Source organism: Macaca nemestrina, chromosome 5 (genome assembly GCF_043159975.1).
Source record: "Macaca nemestrina isolate mMacNem1 chromosome 5, mMacNem.hap1, whole genome shotgun sequence".
NCBI classification, from domain to species: domain Eukaryota; kingdom Metazoa; phylum Chordata; class Mammalia; order Primates; family Cercopithecidae; genus Macaca; species Macaca nemestrina.
The window spans coordinates 4,132,140-4,139,335 of record NC_092129.1 but is presented as its reverse complement, the minus strand read 5'-3'; the positions used below and the strand labels follow the sequence as shown (position 1 = coordinate 4,139,335).

Genomic DNA, 7,196 nt, shown 5'->3' with positions numbered 1-7,196 from the left:
CGTCTCACTCAGCATCACCACTGGACCAGCTCAGACAATAATTAAACATCCCAAACCTGCAATTCGAACAAAGAAGCTCGTCAGTGGAGTCCATCCATCCACAAAGGACATTGGAAAGAGTCAAACTGCTCCTTCTCATTGACAAAAGCCATGTGTTTAATGTCAGGTCTTCAATATGCAACGTGTAGTAAGAGCTCATTTCTCTGAGCATACATTCTTCAGAAATATAAACTTTGTTTGGATGTCAAATTATTTACTAGAAAAAACATTTTTATGAAGGGAAAATAATATACGTGAGTCTAAATAGGAGACAGGATTCAAATTTTCATCATTTCACAAAATGCATCTCCATCTGAATTGTCGTGTGATTTTTGTGATAGAGAAGATAGTGAGGAGCAAGCGACAGTCCACGTTCCTGTTAAGCCCTGGCCGTCCTTCTCATCCACGTGCTGCCTGTGGAAAACACGCCTGGGGCTCCCCTGAGGCTGCTCGTGCTGCGTGTCACCCGGATAGTTCTGCAAGCCACTGGCGTGCAATAGGCAGTAAACACCGACATCGTGAATGAATGAAGAAACTACCACAAAGAGGAAACAGAGGCACTTTTGTCCCTGCGCGTCATTCTAATTGTGGGAGTGTGGGTCCTCAGGTGTGTGAGAGGTTGTGTGTGTGTCCCGATGTGTGTGAGGGGTTGTGTGTCCTGAGGTGTGTGAGGATTGTGTGTGTGTCCTGAGGTGTGTGAGGGGTTGTGTGTCCTGACGTGTGTGAGGATTGTGTGTGTGTCCTGATGTGTGTGAGGGTTGTGTGTGTCCTGATGTGTGTGAGGGGTTGTGTGTTCTGAGGTGTGTGAAGATTGTGTGTGTGTCCTGATGTGTGTGAGGGGTTGTGTGTCCTGAGGTGTATGAGGATTGTGTGTGTGTCCTGATGTGTGTGAGGGGTTGTGTGTCCTGACGTGTGTGAGGATTGTGTGTGTGTCCTGATGTGTGTAAGGGTTGTGTGTGTCCTGATGTGTGTGAGGGGTTGTGTGTGTCCTGATGTGTGTGAGGGGTTGTGTGTTCTGAGGTGTGTGAGGGGTTGTGTGTTCTGAGGTGTGTGAGGATTGTGTGTGTGTCCTGATGTGTGTGAGGGGTTGTGTGTCCTGAGGTGTATGAGGATTGTGTGTGTGTCCTGATGTGTGTGAGGGGTTGTGTGTCCTGAGGTGTGTGAGGATTGTGTGTGTGTCCTGAGGTGTGTGAGGGTTGTGTGTGTCCTGAGGTGTGTGAGTTGCGTGTGTGTCCTGAGGTGTGTGAAGTGTGAGTTTGTCCCAAGATGAGGGTTGTGTGTATCCTGAGGTGTGTGAGGGGTTGTGTGTGTGTCCTGAGGTGTGTGAGGGTTCTGTGAGTCCCTGAGGTGTGTGAGGGTTGTGTTTGTGTCCTGAGGTGTGTGAAGGTTGTGTATCCTGAGGTGTATGAGGATTGTGTGTGTCTCCTGAAGTGTGTGAGGATTGTGTGTGTGTCCTGAGGTGTGTGAGGTTTGTGTGTGTGTCTTGAGGTGTGTGAGGGTTGTGTGTGTCCTGAAGTGTGTGAGGGATTGTGTGTCCTGAGGTGTATGAGGGGTTGTGTGTCCTGAGATGTGTGAGGGTTGTGTGTGTGTGTGTGTGAGACTTGAGGTGTGTGAGGGTTTGTGTGTGTGTGTCCTGAGGTGCGTGAGGGTTGTGTGTGTGTGTCCTCAGGTGTGTGAGGGTTGTGTGTGTCCTGAGGTGAGGGTTGTGTGTGTGTGTGTGACCTGAGGTGTGTGAGGGTTGTGTGTGTCCTGAGGTGTGTGAGGGTTGTGTGTGTGCGTGTCCTGAGGTGTGTGAGGATTGTGTGTGTCCTGAGGTGTGTGAGTTGTGTGTGTGTCCTGAGGTGTGTGAGGGTTGTGTGTGTCCTGAGATGTGTGAGGGTTGTGTGTGTCCTGAAGTGTGTGAGGGGTTGTGTGTCTTGTGGTGTGTGAGGGTTGTGTGTGTGTGTCCTGAGGTATGTGAGAGTTGTGTGTGACCTGAGGTGTGTGAGGGTTGTGTGTGTGTGTCCTGAGGTGTGTGAGGGTTGTGTGTGTGTGTGACCTGAGGTGTGTGAGGGTTGTGTGTGTGTGTGTCCTGAGGTGTGTGAGGGTTGTGTGTGTGACCTGAGGTGTGTGAAGGGTTGTGTGTGTCCCGAGGTGTGTGAGGGTTCTGTGTATGTGACCTGAGGTGTGTGAGGGTTGTGTGTGTGTGTCTTGAGGTGTGTGAGGGTTGTGTGTGTGTGACCTGAGGTGTGTGAGGGTTGTGTGTGTGTGTCCTGAGGTGTGTGAGGGTTGTGTGTGTGTTTCCTGAGGTGTGTGAGGGTTGTGTGTGTGTGTGTCCTGAGGTGTGTGAGGGTTGTGTGTGTGTGTCCTGAGGTGTGTGAGGGTTGTGTGTGTGTGTGACCTGAGGTGTGTGAGGGTTGTGTGTGTGTTTCCTGAGGTGTGTGAGGGTTGCGTGTGTGTATCCTGAGGTGTGTGAGGGTTGTGTGTGTGTGTGTGTGTCCTGAGGTGTGTGAGGGTTGCGTGTGTGTGTCCTGAGCTGTGTGAGGGTTGTGTGTGTGTGTCCTGAGGTGTGTGAGGGTTGTGTGTGTGTGTCTTGAGGTCTGTGAGGGTTGCGTGTGTGTGTCCTGAGGTGTGTGAGGGTTGTGTGTGTGTATCCTGAGGTTGTGAGGGTTGTGTGTGTGTGTGTCCTGAAGTGTGTGAGGGTTGTGTGTGTGTCTTGAGGTGTGTGAGGGTTGCGTGTGTGTATCCTGAGGTGTGTGAGGGCTGTGTGTGTGTGTCTTGAGGTGTGTGAGGGTTGTGTGTGTGTGTCCTGTGGTGTGTGAGGGTTGTGTGTGTGTGTGTGTATCCTGAGGTGTGTGAGGGTTGTGTGTGTGTGTCTTGAGGTGTGTGAGGGTTGCGTGTGTGTATCCTGAGGTGTGTGAGGGTTGTGTGTGTGTGTCCTGAGGTGTGTGAGGGTTGCGTGTGTGTATCCTGAGGTGTGTGAGGGTTGTGTGTGTGTGTGTCCTGAGGTGTGTGAGGGTTGTGTGTGTGTGTGTATCCTGAGGTGTGTGAGGGTTGCGTGTGTGTATCCTGAAGTGTGTGAGGGTTGTGTGTGTGTGTGTCCTGAGGTGTGTGAGGGTTGTGTGTGTGTATCCTGAGGTGTGTGAGGGTTGTGTGTGTGTGTGTCCTGAGGTGTGTGAGGGCTGTGTTCTTTTCTGTGCTCCTCTCAGGTACCTCATGGTTTTTGTTCGTGGGGAGAGACGTGGCCGGCCCCGCTCCCCTCTCCGTGGGGCGGGCAGCTTCCATCCCCATCTTCACGGTGTCTCCATGCTCCAGAGACTCCGTCATCCCTGGGACACACAGGGCGTGTCTCTACCCTGGCCTCACAGCACCCTGAGAAGTTTGACCCAGCTGGAAGTTGTAACGTCCTCGAGTTTCTGGAAGCCTTTCTCAGTCATCTCTACAGGTTGGGGAATGAGGCCCAGTATCTCATGTTCATTTCCACAGGGTTTTATTTGTTATCCCGAGGATGTGTGAGTTCAGACCTGTCCATCTCGCTATCAAAGCAGGTCCACCCGCATGTTTTCATCACCAGCCATCATCGATGTGTTTCAGGCTTCGCAGCTCCCCTCCTGAGCCTCAGCCGGGGTGGTTCCCGGGGCAGGGTCCCCCTATTCCTCTCTCTGCTGCGGGTCTCTGGGTACTGCTCTTCCTGGCCTGCCCAGGCCATTTTCTTCACTGAGTCTTCCCCAGATTCTCGTCCTGCAGCAAACACGTGCCGCCACGGGTCAGGGCGGCGCCTCCTGGGCGTTTGGACTGTGGGGCCCTTCCCTTCTCTCTGATAAGGCCCCGTTTTCTGTTCAGCTTCGTGGTGCCTTAGCCGCGTTTCACGCACGGTCTTCCAGGGACCTTCTGATCTGAACATTCTGCAGAGGAAACCATGGCACATCTTTCACTTATCTTTTAAAATCAGAAGCCAGTTCCACAGTTGGCTGCTTGGAGTAGCAGCAGACACACTTTTTAAAGTAGCTTAGCTGTTGAAATTTCTGGTTCGAAAGACTAATTTTATAGTGGTGCAGACCCTGACAAAAGAAATCACCTTTTATAAATACCATCACTGCAAATGGGCAATGTGACCGGGTAGCTAGTGAGATGCCATTGAGATTGGAGCCCACTCCACTGGAGGTAGCTGAGCGAATTTCAGGATGACTAAGTGTGGGAATACTAACCTAGGCGAGGGGTGCATGTCATCCAAGGAATGACATGAGCTCATACTGTGCCTCAAGTGACACAGATCATAGTAGATTCCAGCGAAATACTTGCAGCTATGTTGAGTTCCTCAAACTACCACAAAACTCTTATGGTAAAACTTGTGAGAGGAGAAGATAAGAGAGTATGAGCCCTGTGATCAAATCCAAATATGAATTGTAAAATACGCCTTAATACTATCACCAGTAGCTATAGTGTACAATGATAGAACAAAAAGAGAAAGATTTTCCACATTTTCTAGTTGTTCCCTCAGTGGTGCATTTTAGCACTCTCAAAACTCCACTTTCTTTTGGATTTTATGAGCTGAGTCTGAATGTTATAAGTGACACACTCCTTTTTCTTTCTTGCAAGACAGGGTGTTGCTCCATTGCTCAGTCTGGAGTGTGGTGGTGCTATCTCAGCTCACTGCAACCTTGCTCTCTTAGGCTCAAGCAATCCTCCCATCTCAGCCTCCCTAGTAGCTAGAACTACAGGTTCACACCACCACACCCAGCTAATTTTTAAATTTTTTGTTGAGACAGGTCTCGCTGTGTTGCACTGGCTGGTCTCAAACTTCTGGGCTCAAGCAGTGCACCTGCCTCAGCCTCTTAAGCACTGGGATTATACACTCTTTAAGCATGTTTTCTGTACAATATTTTGTAAAGGTTGAGAATAAGGAAAGACATTGCCCCTTTAAGCAAACTGGTAAGGCAACATATAAAAACTACTCAATCCACAGTAGTGAGAACTTCCATTAATTACATTCTAAAGGTTTTTTGTTTAAAATGAATTGGGGGAGTACATTATGCTCTTCAAGGTAATGAACAGAGAAAAATGTCCGATGATTGTTAGCCATCCCGATAATGTATTTACCCTATGTTGTGTTGTTTTGTTTTTGTAGTGGGACCCAAGTGATTAGAAATGATATCACATAGTCAGTGACCAGCTGAGAATGAGTGCGGACAGGGGAAGAAGCTAACTTACACCAAAAGGGACCGGGGTCAGGAGACATTTCTAGATAAGCCACTCAGCCATATAACATCAACCCATGGCTTCCAATACCAGTGCTGAAGAGGCCACAGAGGAGAGAGAATCCCGAGAAGGCTTTTAATATCTGAAAGTTCTTGTATTACAAGAAGTGGAAAGTTTCTTGATATGTGTATGAAGGCCAAGATTGAGACAGTGGTGCTGAGGGTGGGATGATACCACATTGAGGCTGGGAGTTTTACTTCTTTTAAATCTTTCTGTAGGTATACCTCTGTGGATCCCCACCACTTCTAAACCATAGTTACAAGGCCAATAAATACATAGAACAATGTTCCTATTGCTCGTGGGCCTCATGCTCTTCCTAATAGTTCTATCCGAACCCTTGATTGCTCATGACCTTGTGTCCATATCATGCTGTCTGATTATTCATCATTTTTCCTGGGTCCCCTTGATATGAAACGTGGATAAAACCATATTTGAAGAAACATGTTATAGGAAAGAAACTCCAATCCCCGACCTTGGAATCTGAGGATTTGTATAATTTGGTCTTTACACAAAAGAATTATGTAATCCGGGGCAAGTCCCTTACAACTGTATTTGAACCCAATTTTATTGCCCCCTTAGGTCTAAATTCTCAGCTGTGAGTACTAATTTGTGGCATGAGGGTGAGGTGAAACAACAGAAGCCCATGGCAGGTCATTGCAGAATATCCATTAGACTTTCGCAAGTCACGATCATGGATTTCAGGATCTGACTCTTGTCATCATGGGAGACCTCAGAATTTGACTGTTCGTCATCATGGGAGACATCAGGATCTGACTGCTCGTCATTACGGGAGACGTCAGGTACAGCTTAACAATTAGCTAAGGGGTTCATCTTACAGATACCTCTAATTACTGCTTTAGCTAAAAAAAAAAAAAAACAAAAAAAAAAAACAACCATGAAAGACACAGGTTTCCTGCATCATATGAACCCATAGTAAATATTTTGTGACCTGATACTTATGCAGTCAGAGCTCTGTTAGCCAAAACTAAATAATCGCCAGAAAAATGAACACTAACATTCATAATACTGTTCTGTAAATACTATAAAATCATGGGACTTTTGAGTCATCAGTGAAGGTAAATACTTAACGCAACATGTTTCTATTCTGTTCCTTGTTATTTTGTATTTCACTAACTGTAAACTAATCTACAACCTCCAGCGCCTAGCACTGTGCAGGCCGTTGCAAGACTTAAAGACGAGTATGGCACGTGGTCCTGGGTGCCTGAGAAGTCAGGGCATAGTGAGAGAGATGAAGAGACTGCACTAGGACAATTAGCATCTAGATATTAGTAGCATAGTGCTGAGCAGAGTATTTCACACAAGAGGGGACACCTTTCCAGGTCTTGAGCTGAGGCAGCTTTCTGTAGGATCAGAGAGAGAGAAGGGATATTTCCAAAGGAAGGTGGTCAACCAAAGCCCAGGAGGAAGCAGTGGGTGCCTCCTCACCTGTGTTTCTGCACCTGTGCTTCCTCACCCGTGCCTCCTCACCTGCGTCTCCTCACCTGTGCCTCCTCACCTGTTCCTGCTCACCTGTGCCTTCTCACCTGTGCCTCCTCACCTGCGCCTCCTCACCTGCACTTCCTCACCTGTGCCTCCTCACCTGTGCCTCCTCACCTGTGCCTCCTCACCTGTTCCTGCTCACCTGTGCCTCCTCACCTGTGCCTCCTCACCTGCGCTTCCTCACCTGTGCCTCCTCACCTGCGCCTCCTCACCTGCACTTCCTCACCTGTGTCTCCTCACCTGTGCCTCCTCACCTGTGCTTCCTCACCTGAACTTCCTCACCTGCGCTTCCTTACCTGTGCTTCCTCACCTGTGAGGAGCTGTGCAAAGACTATTTGGATGGGAGAGGAGCTTTTCTTTAGGATATAAACCTAGAGGTATAGCATGGGTTGGATGATGGTCCTTTCAAAATTCAGACA

At 48.4% G+C, this 7,196-nt stretch overlaps 1 long non-coding RNA gene across 1 annotated transcript; it reads left to right on the top strand.

Moving 5' to 3' along the window:
- The first annotated feature begins 513 nt into the window (after positions 1 to 513).
- Positions 514 to 5,690, top strand: LOC139363262 (uncharacterized). The gene is made up of 3 exons (XR_011623235.1): positions 514 to 646; positions 3,228 to 3,463; positions 5,147 to 5,690. It is a non-coding gene; the product is annotated as an uncharacterized lncRNA (long non-coding RNA).
- Positions 5,691 to 7,196: the final 1,506 nt, after the last annotated feature.